Source organism: Benincasa hispida, chromosome 3, assembly GCF_009727055.1.
Source record: "Benincasa hispida cultivar B227 chromosome 3, ASM972705v1, whole genome shotgun sequence".
NCBI lineage: Eukaryota > Viridiplantae > Streptophyta > Magnoliopsida > Cucurbitales > Cucurbitaceae > Benincasa > Benincasa hispida.
Genome location: NC_052351.1, coordinates 60,307,201 through 60,326,224, shown reverse-complemented (window position 1 = coordinate 60,326,224; position 19,024 = coordinate 60,307,201). Strand labels below are relative to the sequence as shown.

General features: G+C 34.4%; 1 long non-coding RNA gene and 4 other non-coding genes across 6 annotated transcripts; all 5 read right to left on the bottom strand.

The window, feature by feature from the left end:
- Positions 1-1,617: 1,617 nt before the first annotated feature.
- LOC120072817 lies at positions 1,618-18,699 on the bottom strand. Of its 2 annotated transcripts, XR_005480601.1 has the most exons (4): positions 18,497-18,699; positions 17,400-18,017; positions 5,936-6,066; positions 1,618-2,336 (listed from the first exon to the last, which is right to left on the bottom strand). It is a non-coding gene; the product is annotated as an uncharacterized LOC120072817 (long non-coding RNA). The 2 variants fall into 2 exon arrangements; XR_005480602.1 differs by lacking the exons at positions 1,618-2,336; positions 5,936-6,066 and adding an exon at positions 16,197-17,132 and having other exon boundaries at positions 18,497-18,696.
- On the bottom strand, positions 4,139-4,240 carry LOC120074844. Its single transcript, XR_005481122.1, has one exon. It is a non-coding gene; the product is annotated as a U6 spliceosomal RNA (small nuclear RNA).
- On the bottom strand, positions 5,344-5,445 carry LOC120074842. Its single transcript, XR_005481120.1, has one exon. It is a non-coding gene; the product is annotated as a U6 spliceosomal RNA (small nuclear RNA).
- On the bottom strand, positions 16,941-17,043 carry LOC120074848. The gene has a single exon (XR_005481126.1). It is a non-coding gene; the product is annotated as a U6 spliceosomal RNA (small nuclear RNA).
- On the bottom strand, positions 17,895-17,997 carry LOC120074841. The gene has a single exon (XR_005481119.1). It is a non-coding gene; the product is annotated as a U6 spliceosomal RNA (small nuclear RNA).
- Positions 18,700-19,024: the final 325 nt, after the last annotated feature.

The window sequence follows — 19,024 nt, the reverse complement described above, 5'->3', positions numbered from 1 at the left end:
CCTGAGCTAGTGAAAGAGTGAGACCTCATTTTTCATCCCAAAATTGGCACGTAAGAATATTACTCATCTACTTATCCTATATGAGAATGAGTGAATTCCATATTGTGAAATTACGTTTGGTTAAGTCCCTCAATTGGTAGGCCTATTGCATCGACTACTAGAATCATTCTCACCTATGCAAATTAAATGGCGAACCCTCACATCCAAGAATTCATAGATCACTCAAAAGGTGTTTGGCCCACCAATTTCATTAATTGGTATTAAACATCTCATCTTCAATAGTAAACACTATTGAAATTTGCACATTTATGAAGGAACTCCATCTTTAACTCTTTCTCTATTTTGCACATATATTGAGGGATTTCATCTTGCAACTCTACACCTCAAACACAAACTTCACAACTCCAACACATTAACTTTGGCCTTTATAACTCAATTTGGTGTCCCAAACACCCTTTCAGAGTTGAGATCGAGTCACATATGATCATTAGATGAAATATTACTCTCAAATTAAAAAGAGATTAAATATTTTCTTATTCAAAATATCCCCACTCACATCTCTCCACATGAATGATTTGGATCAAATTGCTTGTAACAATTACAAAGTGGGTCATATTTATAGTGTCATAAGGATAAGACACCCAACCTTATCCACATATTATAGATCCTTTATGTTATTTCTTGAAAATAATCCACCCATATATCGTTCACATTTTGTTCAATATTACATTTAATAATCTTGGATATTAACTAAAATGAATATTATAATATTATATATAAAATAATCAAATTAAATAATTATTAAATAATAAATTAATTACGAGATTTTAGGACAAAAAAATCCGAGTAGAACAAAAAAACAAAGAAGAAGATGACCAATTTGAAGAGAGGAAAGATTCCACTACGACTGCAACCACATATTGCAAGCTTACAAAGAAGCTTTGGGAACATTTTGAAATTTATGTCATTGAAACATGTTTAACTTTTGAATAGACTCTAACATGTTTAACTATCATAATTAGATTTCTGCAACATTTTGAAACATGTTTAACATTTGAATAGACTCTAATATTTTAAAATAAAAAATATATCATATTTCATTTTTTAAAACATTAACAATTATATTATCTCTCATTAATAATTTTCAAATTATTTAAATCGACATCATTTATAAATTTGGTTATTTCAAACGAATGTTTTCTTCATTTTAGGAGTTGTCATTTATTTTCTATTATATTCTTAGTTAAAAATCGATCATCTCTCTATTGAGATCTTGAGTATATGTCATTGTCAAATATATTGATAATATACTGAAAAATATAAATATACATTGTATATACCATGGTTCATTTTCTTGGTGCATTTACAAAGATACTGAAAAATATAAATATACATCACATTTATTGTTCAGTATATTAGACGATATATTATACAAATTGTCATGCATTTATCAAATATACCCTAATTTATATCTAGAAATTTCAAATAAATAATACAATATATATCAAATATACCTTATTTTCTTCTTTGAAACTTTTTGTCGATTCTAACTTTCATTGATTTAAGCTATATATGTAGAAGACCCTAAATTTTATTTAGTCGGGTGTTAAAAAGAGTATGTATAAGTTTAGTTTTCAAAAATCAAAATATAGTTATGAAAGCCATAAGTTCTAATTCTCTAAAGTTGGAAGTTTTATTTTTTTTTTTTCAAAGTTTCTTTAACAGATGGGAAAGCAACCTTTTGTCAAGAAAAATAGAATAACTAACTCCTTTCTGACATCTGTTCTTGTAAGATTTTGTGTCACTTTTTCCTTTTGTTCTCCATTCTTCTTCTTCACTAAAACAAGCCACAACTTCATTTTCATTTTGCAACCCAATCTCAAAGTTTCAATCTCTCTGAATTTTTCCCTGTTTACAATGACAGAACAGAAGGAAGAAGAAGAAAAACCTGCATCACTCTTCTCCATTACAACTTCCCCAATACAATAACAACCACAGCACAAAAGCAAAGCAAAGAAAAACCAAACTGAAAGTCAAGCTTTCAAACACAGATTCAGAAGAAAATTCCAATACCCAGAAGCTGAAAATGAAGGAAATGGATCCAAATGATCTGAGCAACTGTTGCAGATTCTACCCTGTTCTGTTTTTGCATCTGCCTTCTGATTATGATATGCCTTTGCTAAGCTGTATCGTTCCAATTTTATTGGATGTCCTCAAAGGGATGATATTATAACTACTCTAAGCTGTATATATAGGATATATAATTGGTGTTCCTTACAGATGTGGGATTGGTCAAGTTTTGCGCCCCAGGTCAAGCCCCTTTAAGCTGGAACACACTATAAATAAATGAAAGCATGTTATATAGAAAACAAAGTATCTGAGAACTAGGAGAAAATAACTCCAGCAGGCCATTTTAAGCCTAGTTTCATATCTTATCAATAACAGAAAGCTACCTCTACCCAAATACTTTCATACCATTATTCTGAGAAGGATCAATTTAAATGATGATCTTTTAACAAATAAAATAAAGAATATAAACAAAGCTCATTGTTGAGGACTATACTCAACCGCTTATCTTGCGCGCACGCGTGCGCGCACACACATATATATATATATATATTTTATAGTGAAGGTTCATGCTAGAGTATATGCCACAAGAATAGTGTCATAGGACAACCCATAACATTTGATGCTGAAAAACATATGATATTTTACTTTCTAGGTAAGTGACCACCATGATATATGCATGACTTTAAATACATCTAAATTTATAATTTACACATTTACACCTTTGGTTTAGCTAAGCCAACCTATAATGATTCCCAGATTTATAGACACAATATTGAAAGTGAATTATTTCCTTATAACACTATATTTTTGTTGGAATAAAGTGTATGCGACTCTTTATTTAGGGGCATATCCTTTCAATTCCATGAGTTGTATTTTTTCATGAATGAATATGTATTTTCAAGTATTAACCAACTTGAAGAAGAGATATGACTATCCAAATGACCATGAATTAGTCTATAAATATGTCTCTTCTCTAAATTGGAACTTCACTTTTTCATAAGCACTTTTCTCCTATAAAACTTATTTCCTTTTTATAAATTCGTTCTAGTTCAGTTTATTCCACAAAATAGAGATCGTTGGATCTTGTGGGATGAGGTGTAGCTTCCATTAGAAAGGTTATTTGTTCTATCCTGGAAAACAATTATTCTTGAAATTCAGGAACTAGAGTGAGCAAAATTGTATTAATGCGTCAACATGAATTTGTTGGGCTCATATCTCTCATTTATACAAGGTTATGTATTTTATGATATTATGTGAAATTATTCTTATAACAGATTTTAGATATTTCTCTTTCACCATGAGGAATTGAATTACTTAAATCAACCTAGCAATAATATAAAAAATACTAAAGGGGTGTTTGGGGCAAATACTATTATAAGACTACTATAACCACCTCTTGGTACAATAAATACTATTTCAAAACTCCTATTTGCTACAGTTTTTACTATTTTACATTAATCATTTTTCTATATTCTCCTCAAACTAAAATAGTATACACCTCAAACACAAACTATTATAACCCAAACTAAAATAATCTATACCCAAACACAAACTATTATAACCCAATTATAATAACCTGGACTATAACAACCAACTCCTTGCTCCAAAAGCCTCCCATGTAGTTTCTTCCCATCCTATTTTTTCTCTTCCAAACACAAATATACTTCCTCTCTAATGGGTAAGAGAAAATTTGTATGTAGTAGAATAATGAATAAACAATAGAACCCTGCTTTAATAACTTGGAGAGGGAAAAATAAGGAAAAAGAAAAGTTCACTTTTCCCTGAAAGATCTGTTTCAGTCTCAGTAAATTTTTTAGATGAGATATATTTTGGAGAAAAGAAGCATTAGGAATGTTGAGCAATTTAATAAATTTGCAAGAGCAAACTGAAAGCAAATTAAGTTAGTTGAGGAAAAAAGTCTCACAAGATCTCTCATCCAAAACATGAAGTTAGCTGAACAATTTTATAACCATTTTAATCAACAGGGTTATCTTGAGAATATGATATAAGACTAAAAGGCAAAAAGGGACAATTCTATAACCATAGGACCAAAGGGCAAAAAGGGAAAAACAATTTGGACCATTTCTCGATTTGTGAATATCATCCTAGCACAGGGTCATGCTAATCTTCTCTGTATCGTTCCAATTTTATTGGATGTCCCCAAAGAAATCACATGGTTCCAAGCTACAGGAATAATTTCATACCATTATTCTGAATTAGATCAAACTGAAAGGTTATGAGACAACCCTGTAACATTTGATGTATGAAAAACATAAGATATTTTACTTTGGTGACTTCATAGTCAACTAAATTTACAATATTTCTCTTTAATTTAGCTAGCCGAACCTATCTTGGTTCCCAAGTCTACGCTGAGGTTAAATCCTACTTCGGTCTTTAAACTTCTAAATTTTTTCTATTTCGGTCACTAAACATTTAAAATTTTCCATTTTAGTCGTTGAACTTTCAAAGTTATTCTATTTTGATCCCTAATCTTTTAAAATGTCTATATTAGTTCATGAACTTTCAAAAAATAACTATCTTGATCTTATTTTTGTTTTAACTTTAGTAAATTAATGTGTTGTTTAAACTTTCAAATATTTGTACTAGCATGTTAATACAAACATATGATTTCAAGCCAAATACAATAGAACATCGGACAAAACATATTTAAGATAGATAAGTAGAATAGAAGAACCTAAATGATCTCTTTTTTCCTTAAAGTTTAGAGACTAAAATAGACAAAAGTTCACATACAAAAATCCAACAATCTTTAAAGTTAAATGATTAAAAAGATCATTTTAGAAGTTTAGAGATTAAGATATGACAAATTTAAAAGTTTAAAGACTAAAATAAGATTTAAACCTTAACACCGCCAATTATTGAAAGTGAGTTAAAAACAATCTTAAAAGTTAAATGATTAAAAGGGTCATTTTAGAAGTTTAGAGACTAAGATATAATAATTTAAAAGTTTAAAGACTAAAATAAAACTAAATACTAAAATATGATTAAAAGGGTCATTTTAGAAGTTTAGAGACTAAGATATAATAATTTAAAAGTTTAAAGACTAAAATAAGATTTAAACCTTAGCACCGCCAATTATTGAAAGCGAGTTATAAAGTGGAGGGTGAGAAAAAAATTTGGACCATTTCTCGATTTGTGCGTGTCATTATTGAAAGCGAGTTATAAAGTGGAGGGTGAGAAAAAAATAAAATTTGGACCATTTCTCGATTTGTGCGTGTCATTATTGAAAGCGAGTTATAAAGTGGGAGGGTGAAAAATTTGGACCATTTCTCGATTGTGCGTGTCATCCTTGCGCAGGGGCCATGCTAATCTTCTCTGTATCGTTCCAATTTTATCGGATGTCCCCAAGGGGACGGTTTTCGGCATCAGTATGCTGTATATATAGGAATCTGTAGCTAAGCGATGTGGGAATCCTCTTCAAAGCCCCAAATATTTATTGGGTATTGAATAAAGGTATCCCCAAACCCCACATGAAAAATGAGTAAAATAAAGTTAGAAAAGTGCACAAACAGAACCCTTCCAACCCCAAACAAACTCTCATAACATCAAATAAACCAAAAGGGGTTCAGAAATTCCTCAAATAAAACCCTTTCAGTTTCAGGGGCCATTTGATTTTGGATGAACTTGATTTCATTCAATCACAGAAATTCAATCGATTTGAAACAATGAACTACTATGAACTCGAATCGACTTCCCAATAATTACTGAAACGGGTTATAAGAACATGAACAGAAAGGAGCATTCTGTTGGGTAGTTTAGTTCAAGAACAAAGGGATATGTAATAAATAGCACAGAAAGTGGAAGAAATTAAATGCGAAAGAGGAATTTGAAAGAAGCAGCTTACCTTAAACCTTGAGGTTGGGGTTAACGAAATCCCCATGTGAAAGACAGAGAGAAAGCTACAAAACAGTACAAATGGAGAAGACGACGGCCATGAGAGCAGCAGCTACGTGGCATTGCAATTACACCAAGAAGCTTCTCGACCAAAACAAAAAACAAACTTAAAATATTATTTTGGTCTTTTTACCATCATTAGCACTTTTAACGATAATATTTAACTATACCAACCTTTTTATAGAATTTTAAATATAATAAAATCTATTATTCAAATATAATAAAATCTATCAGACTTTTATTAAAATTTATCTGTTAATATTTTAAATCTGATTATTTGCAACGATCGCTTGTTCAAATATAGCCGTTATACTGTTCCATTTTAATCCATGTACTTTTAAGTTGAAAAGTTATGAAATATGATCTTTAAATGCATTTTAGGGTTGGCAATGGAATAGGGACGGGACGGAGGAAGATTCCCCATCCCCTGTCCCTACCTCATTTCTCATTTTGGAGAGTCGGGATCGGAGTCGGACCCATTCGAGGCTTAGGACCCCCGTGAAAAGTCGATACGTTGAAAGAATTCCATTTTTTTGAAAAAAAAATTTACTATAGTAACTACCACTCTCATTCATAATTTAACACATCATTCATAATTTAACATAACATGTTATTAAATGAAATATATTAATTTATGATTTAACACCTCCTTCATAATTTAACACGTTATTAAATGATATATTAATTTATTTTATGGACCCCAAGTAATTCTTAAATGATGCTTTCATGGCAAGCCTTGGATTTAGGAAATATGAACAATGCTACCCTGGGAAGCAATGAATTGGAACTTTTTCTCATTTTTCTTTTTTAATTAAAAAAAAAATTATAATATCCGTTTTTCCTTGTGAATTTTTTTGTTTTGTTGTTTACTTTCTATTAGTGTTTATTAAAACTAAAAATTGTTTTGAAGACTCAAAATATTAGAAAATTTATTTTTGTTTTTAGAATTTGAAAAATAAATTAATATTTTTTTTTTAAAAGATATAAAAACCATAATATGAAAATTGCAAGAAAACAAACTTGAATTTCAAAAAATAGAAAACTAAAGACCCAATTGTTATCGAATAAGCCTAAATTATTGTTTTACTAACATATTTAAACATGTGCTTACACCATTCACATGTTACAAGAAAAATGAATTTCAATTCATTACATAATAAAAAAAAAATTTCAAGTGGTACGAGACACTTGAATAATTTGTATCGATTTTAATCCTAATCTTTTAATTTAATCAAGTTAAATCTACTATTGGTCAAATTTTATCAATTTTAACTCTAAACTTTCAATTTCATAAATTTAAACTTCCAACTTGGTAGATTGTATCAATTCTAACCATGACTTTCCAATTCACCAATTTAAATCTTAAGTTTAAATAAGTGTTTCAATTTACAACCTTGGCTCGGTTAAGTTTCCAATTCAATCACGTAAGAAATTTTTTTCTTGTAGAGTCAAGTGCCACTTTATGATAGATACTTGTTTGTTTGTTTTTTTTTTTTTTTTTTTTTGAGAAATTTTCAAAAATAACATGTTGAAGTATTCATCTTACAAAACGGGTTTAAATAGTTTTTCTCGATCTATATCGAACAAGATTGACCATCGACGTATAGTTAAAAATTAACTTTTTTTTTTCTAACTTATCAATGTTTTGGCGTATTTGGCATTTTCCCATACACCTTGACATATTAAACACAGAGCTTCTACTCTTTTTTCGAAAATTTATGTAATCTACCAAATTTTATACCAAATCTTATATACTTTTAAATTTTCTCCAAATTGATTTTCTTTACCAAATATCATATCAAATCTTACCTAATTTTTAAATCTTTAGCCTAATTTCTATTTCCAAATCAATTTACCAATTATCCAAATGATTTTTTAAATAGATCTCAAGTGATTGATTTTATTTTTAAAATTTTGGAAAATATTAAAATAATTTTAAAAAATTAGGTAAGATAGGAGAAATATATAAATTCTCGATATTAATCTCGAGCAAATTAACATTGAGATCAATGAATTTTCGGGCAGATTAATACCAAGATTTTATATATTTTTCTTATCTTACTTTTTTTTTTTTGTAAAATTTAATTTTTTTTTTCCAAAATTTAAAAATCAAAATGCAATCATCCATCTAAAAAAAATCTAATCAGTAAATTCATTTGAAAATTTAGCCATGTATAGAATTGTGATGTAACGACCTGACTCCCTAGGACTCAAGATAGGCCATTATTACATACATATATGCATGCATGAAATTTAAAAAGACATAACTTAATAGAATCAAATAAAAAATGTAAATTAAGAGATTTCATTAAAACTAAATAATTAAAATACTCTGCGCACTAAATAATCTTGTCAGTCATGTCTTTGCAAAGACAACAAGATTTGAAGAATAGCCTCGACGTCATCCCAATGAAAGGATGACCACATCATATCAACATTCCAGCCACCTCTATTGTCCATAAGGCCAACCAGATTAAGGTGCTTCATCTCTTGTGACACCATAATAGAAAAACAACTATCTGTTGGGGTTGATGCCCTAAAGTCTCGTGTCCTATAGTTTGTACGAATGTTTGTGTTGTATAATATATGATATTTTACTTCATATCTTGTATTTTGCTCAGTTGCATGTTTTATTTGCTTTACCACAAACCAATAAACATAAAATCCTTGGTTATCTGTATGTAACTTAAGCATGTATGTGGTGACATACAACTGGATCATGTCTTGAGTGACAACCAAAATGGTCTGTAGTATATGGATATAGGAGGGAAACCTTATATTGATAACGCTACGGATGCGGCCTACTTTGTGGAATTGTCACAAGTGTTTTGACTTGTCACAGATGGTCTGATCTTGATCATTCGTGTTAGGGACATGCAAGCGGGGGCGTCCTATACAAAGAGTTTGTATAAGACATGACCACAAAGTGTTAACGTCTCGTTATATACCACCGTTCATGATAGAGACTTCACTGCACTAGGATGACCATAGGTAACATGACCTCAATCTTGAGTGAGTTGGGAACTCCTGCTATTGAGGGCGGTCCTTTGATTTGTATGGGTGTGAGTGGCCAGGTCGCCGATTCAAACCTACCATTTTGGGGATTTGTCTGATTTGGGAGTTGGGAACTCAACTACACAAAATGGAATTCACTCTTTTCCCCGAAGTAGAGATAAGTAGATAGATAACTCCCTTAAGGGCTGATTCCAGGGCTTGAACGATTGTGGTGCCACACACCTTCTCTTGGCCCGAGAAATGTTCATACATAGTTGGACTAATGTTGTATTGTTCATTAGAGGAATCAGTGTACTTAAGGAATGAGATGTACTACAAGGGCAAAACGGTAAATTGACTTAGCTGTACTTACGAGCATATGTGAAGGGTTATCATACTCATGATTGGTTATCCGATGGATATAGAAATATATTTGTGGTAAGAAGAGTTCAACTGTTGGTCTTTAGTGAAATGTCTGACAGTTAACGAATGGTGGATCTCGTGACTAAAGAGTTTAGTCAAACTATTCACGGACCGTTGGAGCTTCGAGCCACAGGTCCATTAGGTCCCCTGGGTAGCTTGGATAAAGTCGAGAATCAGTACTTGGGTTAATTTGAAATGTTCAAATTTGACAAGAGGAAGTTCGATTATATATGATATAATTGAAATGGTTAATTATGTACGAGATACTTTATTTTGGAGAAAATTAGATATAAATATGATTTATATCAAATAGAGGAAAAATTACTATAGTAGATATGTGTATCAAACTATAGGGTAAGAATATAATATGATTATATTTATTAATTATTAAATTGGTTAATTATATTGATAATTGGTCTGAAATTCCTCTCGGACGTGCGTTAGTGGGAGCAACCCTTCGGTTATGGTAACCGAAGAATAAAATGAAAATCAGTTTCATTTTACAAGAGTTCGAAAAATTTGGGCATCGATGGGAAACGTAAACGATCTTCATAAGTCGAGAGCCTATACGATAGTCGCTCAGTGCCTAAACGATCGCACACCTCGCGCCTAAACGATCGCACCGAGTCCTTAAACGATCGCTTATCTTTCCTAAATGATCGCATTGTATGTCGTGTTTTTCTAAACAATCGTCCACCTTTTACTAAACGATCGCTTAGTAAAACCTACACGATCGTGTAACTTCTTCTAAACGATAAGTACTTAGCTATACGATAGCTTCCTTTTCTCTCCCACTTACTTATCGTCTACACGATTAGTTCATTCTCCAACCTCTACCAAACTCACCAAAGACCACACTTTGGGTTCTCACTCCGAGAATACCAAGGGCTTCATTTTGGTGGTGTCGTCCCCGCTACGTTCATTTGTTCGTGATTGATCGTGCTGCTGCAGATGATGCATTTGCTGGGCGATAGAGTACGAGTGGAGGTTCTGCCATTGCATCTGAGTTCTAAAGCTTGAAAAGGGTCTTCAACTGGTATGAGAACTCTTTCCCTTATTCTTTAGTGTTCAAAGCATGCCGTTAATTACTGTTTATTTGCATAATTGTATGTTAGAATGTATATGTTGTATTTCGGTCACGGTGAAATCGAAAAGATCCGAACGCGCTCATGAATGCTCTTCGTCAAGAGATCCTTCAATTGGTATCAGAGCCAGGTTCTAATATTCCAATTTCATTGTTGCAAAGAATTTCATATACATTCTTGGTGGATGCTCTTCGTCAAGAGATCCTTCAATTAGCATAATCCTGCATTCTTTGCCGGAGAGTTTCCTACACTTTGTTAGCAATGTGATTCTTAACAAAGTGAAATATAACCTTACAACTCTCATCAACGAGTTGTAAACCTACCAATGTTTACTGAAAAGTAAGGATAGGAAGAAGGGTGAGGCAAATGTTGCTTCATCCTCTAGGACGTTCCGTAGAGGTTCGACCTCAGGAACGAAGTCTGCACCTTCTACTTCTAACTCTGCCAAGGGGAAGAAGAAGAAGGGTGGTAAGGGAAAAAGGAAGGCGCCTGCTAACCCACCGACTGTCGCCCCAAGAAGGCATCCACCAGTTGAAAAGGGAAAGTGTTCCCACTGCAACCAAGATGGACACTAGAAAAGGAACTATCCTTGCTATCTAAACGAGAAGAAAGCAGTCAAGGCTAAGGCCAAGGCCGATAAAGGTAAATATGATTTACTTGTACTTGAAACTTGTTTAGTGGAAAATGATGATTCTGCCTAGATAACTGATTCGGGTGCCACTAACCACGTTTGTTCTTATTTTCAAGGGATTAGATCTTGACGACATTTGGAGATTGGTGAGATGACGATGCGAGTAGGCATCGACACGTCGTCTCAGCTGTGGCAGTAGGAGGGCTCCAATTAGCTTTACAGAATAGGTTTCTTGTTTTGAATGATGTATATATTATTCCCAAACTAAAGAGAAACCTTATTTCTGTAAAGTGTTTATTGCAATGTAAATATACTATCTCTTTTAATGTGGATAAAGCGTTTATTAATAAAGATGGTGTTTTTATTTGTACTGCAAATCTAGAATCAAATTTATATGTGCTAAGGCCATTAGCCATTAATTCCCTCCATGATATTGAATTGTTTAGAACTACCATAACTCAATCAAAACGTCGACGTATTTCTCCAAAAGAAAATTCCCAACTTTGGCATCTACGTTTAGGGCACATCAATCTCAACAGGATTGAGAGATTGGTGAAGAATGAACTTCTAAGTAAGTTAGAAGAAAATTCTTTACCAGTGTATGAGTCTTGCCTTGAAGGTAAGATGACTAAACGACCTTTTACTGGAAAAGGTTATAGAGCCAAAGGGCCTCTTGAGTTAGTACATTCTGACCTTTGTGGTCCTATAAATGTGCGAGCCCCTGGTGGTTATGAGTATTTTATCAGTTTTACTGATGATTACTCCAGGTATGTGTATATTTATCTTATCCAACGAAAGTATGAATCCTTTGAAAAGTTCAAAGAGTTCAAGGCTGAAGTTGAAAATGCATTGGATAGATGGATTAAAACACTTCGATCGAATCGAGGTGGAGAGTTTTTGGACTCAGCATTCCAGGACTATTTGATAGAATATGGAATCGTTTCTCAACTCTCAACGCCGAGTATACCTCAACAAAATGGTGTAGCGGAGAGGAGAAATAGGACTTTGTTAGACATGGTTCGCTCGATGATGAGTTACGCTTTCTTACTGAACTCGTTTTGGGGTTTCGCAGTGGAGACTATGATATACATACTCAACCGTGTTCCCTCCAAGAGTGTTGCGAGAACACCTCTGGAGTTGTGGAACTGTCTCTTATACACATCTAGATGTGTATAAGAGACAGATATACATACTCAACCGTGTTCCCTCTAAGAGTGTTGCGAGAACACCTCTGGAGTTGTGGAACAGGCATAAAGCTATACGTCACTTCCGCATTTGGGGTTGCCCTGCACATGTGCTTGAGGCTAATCCCAAGAAGTTGGAACCACGATCGAGGTTATGCCTCTTTGTAGGCTACCTCAAAGGTACACGAGGGGGTTATTTTTATGATCCGATGGAAAATAAGGTGTTTGTTTCAACGAACGCTACTTTCCTAGAGGAGGATCATATAAGGGAACACAGTCCACGAAGTAAAGCATGTTGCGTGAGCTTTCCAATGCAACTACTGAAACTTCAATAAGAGTTGTTGAAGAGCTTGCTATATCAGCGAGAGTTGTTTATGGGAGTTCATCTAGTAGGTCGGTTCCACCTTAAGAGTTGAGGGAACCTCGACGTAGTGAAAGGGTTGCGAACCCACCCGTTCGCTATCTAGGTTTCACGGAAATCCTTGCTATGATAGCATATGACAATGTTAAGGATCCGTTGTCTTATCAGAAGGCAATGGAGGATGTTGATCGGGATGAATCGATCAAGGCCATGGATCTCGAGATGGAGTTAATGTACTTCAACTCAGTATGGGATCTTGTAGATCAGCCTGATGGGGTAAGACCTATAGGTTGTAAATGGATCTATAAGTGCAAACGGGGTGCTGATGGGAAGGTACAGACTTTCAAGGCTCGACTTGTGGCAACAGATTATACCTAGGTAGAGGGAGTCGACTATGAGGAGATTTTCTCGCCTACTGCTATGTTAAAGTCGATCCGCATCCTTCTATCCATTACAACTTATTATAATTATAAGATCTGGCAAATGGATGTCAAGACGGCCTTTCTGAATGGCAATCTTGAGGAGACCATTTACATGGTGCAATCCTAGGGATTCATAGCCCAAGGTCAAGAGAAAAAGGTTTCCAAACTGAATCGATCCATTTATGGACTGAAACAGACGTCTCGATCTTGGAACATACGGTTTGATACTGTGATCAAGTCGTATGGCTTTGACCAAAACGTTGATGAATCTTGTGTCTACATGAAGATCATCAATGCTTCAATAGTTTTCTTAGTTTTGTACGTAGACGATATACTACTCATTGGGAATGATGTAGGTCGACTGCAGTTAAGAAATGGCTAGCAAATGGCTTACGACCCAATTCCAAATGAAAGATTTAGGAGCTCAGTTTGTTCTTGGTATACAGATCTTTCGGGATTGTAAGAACAAAGTGCTAGCACTGTCTCAGGCATCGTACATTGACAAGATGTTGCTCAAATACTCGATGCAGGACTTCAAGAGGGGCCTACTGCCGTTCAGGCATGAATCCACTTTGTCTAAGGACATGTGTCCTAAGACGCCTCAAGAGGTTGAGGAGATGAGACAGGTCCCACATGCGTCTACCATTAACAGTTTGATGTGCGCGATGCTCTGTACTCGTCCAGACATCTACTACGTTGTAGGCATAGTCAGTAGGTATTAGTCTAACCCAGGCCAGGGTCACTGGACCGCAGTGAAGAACATCCTCAAGTATCTTCGAAGAACGAGGAACTACATGCTTGTGTATGATTCTAGGGATTTGATCCTTACAGGATACACAGATTCTGTTTTTCAGACTAATAAGGACTCTCGTAAGTCAACATCAGGGTCAGTCTTTACTCGTAACGGAGGAGCTGTAGTGTGGCGAAGCACTAATTAGGGGTGCATCGCCGGCTCCACTATGGAGGCAGAGTACGTAGCAACTTGCGAAGCTGCTAAGGAGATCGTCTGACACCGGAAGTTCTTGACAGAACTAAAAGTCATTTTAGATATGTCTAGGCCCATTACCCTATATTGTGATAATAGTGGAACAGTGGTGAACTCCAAGGAGTCGAGAAGTCACAGGCGCGGAAAACACATAAAGCGAAAGTATCATCTGATCCGCGAGATAATGCATCGAAGGGACGTGATTGTCACAAAGATCACTTCAGAGCACAATATTGCTGACCCGTTTATGAAGGCTTTCATGACTACAGTGTTTGAGGGTCACCTACGGAGCATGGGTCTACAGGATCGCCCGTGGCTGGACTAGGGCAAGTGGGAGATTTTTTTGTACTGGGCTTTTATGCCCTAGTTTATTGTTTTGTAATAGTTTTAATGTACACCCCCCTTCACTTTAGGATAAGTGGGAAATTGTTGGGGTTGATGTCCTAAAGTATTGTGTCCTCTAGTTTGTAAACAGTTTGTACGAATGCTTGCATTGTATAATATATGATATTTTACTTCACATCTTGTATTTTGCTCAGTTGCATGTTTTATTTGCTTTACCACAAATCAATAAACATAAAATCTCTAGTTATCTATGTGTAACTTAAGCATGTATGTGGTAACATACAAGTGGATCATGTCTTGAGTGATAACCAAAATGGTCTGTAGCATATGGATATAGGAGGGAAACTTTATCCTAGTAATGCTACGGATGCGACCCGCTTTGTGGAATAGTCACAAGTGTTGTGACTTGTCACATATGGTCTCATCCTGATCATTTGTGTTGGGGACATGCGAGCAGTGGTGTCCTATACAAAGAGTTTGTATAAGACTTGGCCACGAAGTGTTAACATCTCATTATATAATACCGTTCATGACAGAGACTTCACTTCACTAGAATGACCATAGATAACATGACCTCAATCCTGAATGAGTTGGGAACTCCTGCCATTGAGGGAAGTCCTTTCATTTGTATGGATGCAAGTGACCAGGTCGCCGATTCAAACCTACTATTTTGGGAATTTGTCTGATTTGGGAGCTGGGAACTCAGCTACACAAGATGAAATTCGCTCCTTCCTCGAAGCAGGGGTAAGTAGATAGATAACTCCCTTAAGGACTGATTTCAGGGCTTGAACGATGTGGCGCCACACACCTTCTCTTGGACCGAGAGGTGTTCACACATAGTTGGACAATGTTGTATTATTCATTAGAAGAATCAGTGATAGTTTAGGAGTGAGATGTAACTACAGGGACAAAACAGTAAATTGACCCAGTTATACTTACGAGCATCTGTGAAAGGTCATCATACTCATGATTGGTTATATCCGATGGACATAGAAATATATCTGTGGTAAGAAGAGTCCAGCTGTTGGTTTTTAGTGGAATGCCTGACAGTTAACGGATGGTAGATCTCGTGACTAAAGAGTTTAATCAACTATTCACGAACCGTTGGAGCTTCGAGCCACAGATCCATTAGATCCCCTAGGTAGCTTGGATAAAGTCGAGAATCAGTATTTGGGTTAATTTGAAATGTTCAAATTGACAAAGGGAAGTTCGATTATATATGATATAATTGAACTGGTTAATTATATATGATATAATTAACTAAATATATGAGATACATTATTTTGGAGAAAATTAGATATAAATATGATTTATATCAAGTAGAGGAGAAATTACTATAGTAGATATGTGATATCAAACTATAGAATAAGAAGATAATATGATTATATTTATTAATTATTAAATTGGTTAATTATATGATAATTGACCTAAAATTTCTCTCGAATGTGCGTTAGTGGGAGCAGCCCCTTCGGTTATGGTAACCGAAGAATAAAATAAAAATTAGTTTCATTTTACAAGATTCGAAAAATTTGGGCATCGGTGTGGAAATGTAAATGATCGCATAAGTTAAGAGCCTATTCGATAGTCGCTTAGTGCCTAAACGATCGCACACCTCGCGCCTAAACGATTGCACGCTAGTCCTTAAACGATTACTTAGCTTTCCTAAACGATCGCATAGTGTACCGTGTTTTTCTAAACGATTGTCCACCTTTTACTAAACGATCGCTTAGTAAAACCTACACAATCATGTAGTTTCTTCTAAACAATAAGCACTTAGCTATACAATAGCTTCATTTTCTCTCCCACTTGCTTATCGTCTACACTAAAAGATTATCTATTCTATCTTGAAAAACAATTATTCTTGAAATTCAAGCACTAGAGTGAGTAAAATTATTTTAATGAGACAACGTGGATTTGTTGAGTTCAAATTCTCTTTTTTTTACAAGGTTGGATGTTTTATGATATGATGTGATATTATTCTTATAAGATATTTTAAATATATAGAATCGAACTATTTAAATCAGCCTAGCAATAATATAAGAGATACGAAGTAGTTTCTTCCCTTCCTATTTTTTCTCTTCCAAACACAAATATACTTCCTCTCTAATGGGTAAGAGAGAATTTGTATGTAGTGGAATAATGAAAAAACAATAGAATCCACCTGCTTTAATAACTTGGAGAGGGTAAAATAAAGAAAAAGAAAATCTCATTTTTCCTTGAAAGGTCTCTCAATAAATCTTTTTAGATGAAATATATTTTGGAGAAAAGAAGCATAAGGAATGTTGAGTAATTTAATAAATTTGCAAGAACAAATTGAAAGCAAATTAAGTTAGTAGAGGGAAAAAGACTCACAATATCTCTCATCCAAAACATGAAGTTAGCTGAACAATTTTACAACCATTTTAATCAACAAGGGTATCTTGGGAATATCATATAGGACCAAAGGGCAAAAAGGGACAATTCTATGACCAATTTAATCCACTGGGGTATCTAGGGAATATGATATAGGACCAGGGAAAAAGGGAAAAAATTTGGACCATTTTTCGATTTTTGCATGTCATCTTTGTGCAGGGGCCATGCTAATCTTCTCTCTATCGAACATCAATATTTCTTTGAGAGGCAACCAAGTTTTGCAAGTGAAGTGGAATTTCTACTATAGGTTCGATGTCCAGCCCTTTACAGCTAGAGCTGTAACTAAAGAACTGAAAGCAGATTATCTACAAAAAAAGGTTCAATCATACTCATCCAAAGGCTCCCTCTTTCCATATATGTTATGCCCAAATCTTAAGCCATGTTCAAGCTAATCTTCAAACTAAAGTCTATATAGTATAGTACATTGGAACTCACAGAAATTAACTCAGCAGGCTATCAAAAAAACAAATTATGAAATCTAACCATCCATTTAAAGATCTTTACTAACCTACAGTTATAGCCACTTGGAATATATCATTGCAATGTTAGTTATGAAAAAAAGTGAAACTAACCTGGTGGAAGAGATTGCTTCAACTTGTCTGCCTTCTCAGAGTCAAAAACACAAAGAGTATAAAGATATTTGGAGCATCGAACTTTGTTTAAACGTTCAGAAACCAAAATAATATTTAAACCTTTTCACGAGTAGCTGAAAGTGACTTATTTCAGTGTACAACCCCAATTAATACAAAGTAGTGCCTTTCCTCCCTCGTTTTCCTCTTTCTAAGACAAATACATTCAACCTCAAATTAGTTTGCCTTTAAAGGTCTGTTTCAAACTTTCAATCGAAGTAAATATTTGAGAAAACTCTTCTTCATGAGTTTTGGAATAAAATAAGTAAATGGTTGAGCAATGTAATAACTTTGCAAGAGCAAATTGCAAATCAAATAAGCAGGGGAAAAAGAATTCTCACAAGATCTCTCATCCAAACACAAAGTTAGCAGAAAATTTTTATGGCCATTATAATCAACCAAGGGTATATTATGGTAGAAAGGGCAAAAGGAGAAAAAAAAAATTTGGACCATTTCTCGATTTGTGCGTGTCATCCTTGCGCAGGGGCCATGCTAATCTTCTCTGTATCGTTCCAAATTTATCGGATGTCCCCGAAGGGACGGTTTTCTGCATCCAGTATGCTGTATATATAGGATATCTCATTAGTGTAGCTAAGCGATGTGGGAATCCTCTTCAAAGCCCCAAATATTTATAGGGTATTAAACAAAGGTATCCCCAAACCCCACATGAAAAATGAGTAAAATAAAGTTAGAAAAGTGCACAAACAGAACCCTTCCAACCCCAAACAAACTCTCATAACATCAAATAAACCAAAAGGGGTTCAGAAATTCCTCAAATAAAACCCTTTCAGTTTCAGGGGCCATTTGATTTTGGATGAACTTGATTTCATTCAATCACAGAAATTCAATCGATTTGAAACAATGAACTACTATGAGCTCGAATCGACTTCCCAATAATTACCGAAACGGGTTAGAAGAACATGAACAGAAAGGAGCATTCTGTTGGGTAGTTTAGCTCAAGAACAAAGGGATATGTAATAAATAGCACAGAAAGTGGAAGAAATTAAATGCGAAAGAGGAATTTGAAAGAAGCAGCTTACCTTAAACCTTGAGGTTGGGGTTAACGAAATCCCCATGTGAAAGACAGAGAGAAAGCTACAAAACAGTACAAATGGAGAAGACGACGGCCATGAGAGCAGCAGCTACGTGGCATTGCAATTACACCAAGAAGCTTCTCGACCAAAACAAAAAGAGAAAAAAAAAAGGAAAAAAAGAAAAAATAGAAAACGATCCTATTTGTTTGAAAATACCTCCCACTTCTACAGTAGGAACAGGCCAGAAAAATAATAGAGGAATTGAAAAAAACAATAAAATTGAAAACACAATCATTTAGGTAAAAACCACGACCCATCAAAAGAAAATCCACTATTTGATAAATTGTTACAATCAAATAGAACAATTCTCTCCCAAATCCCAATTAGGAGAACACTCTCTCAAAGTACTTTTATACTACTCACATCATTTTTTCACTCTCAAACTAGAGAATATATAAAGAAAATTTAACTAGAGTTAATACACTCAAACTTAAATGTTTTTTATTGGGAACGAAACCAAACGCATGAACTTTA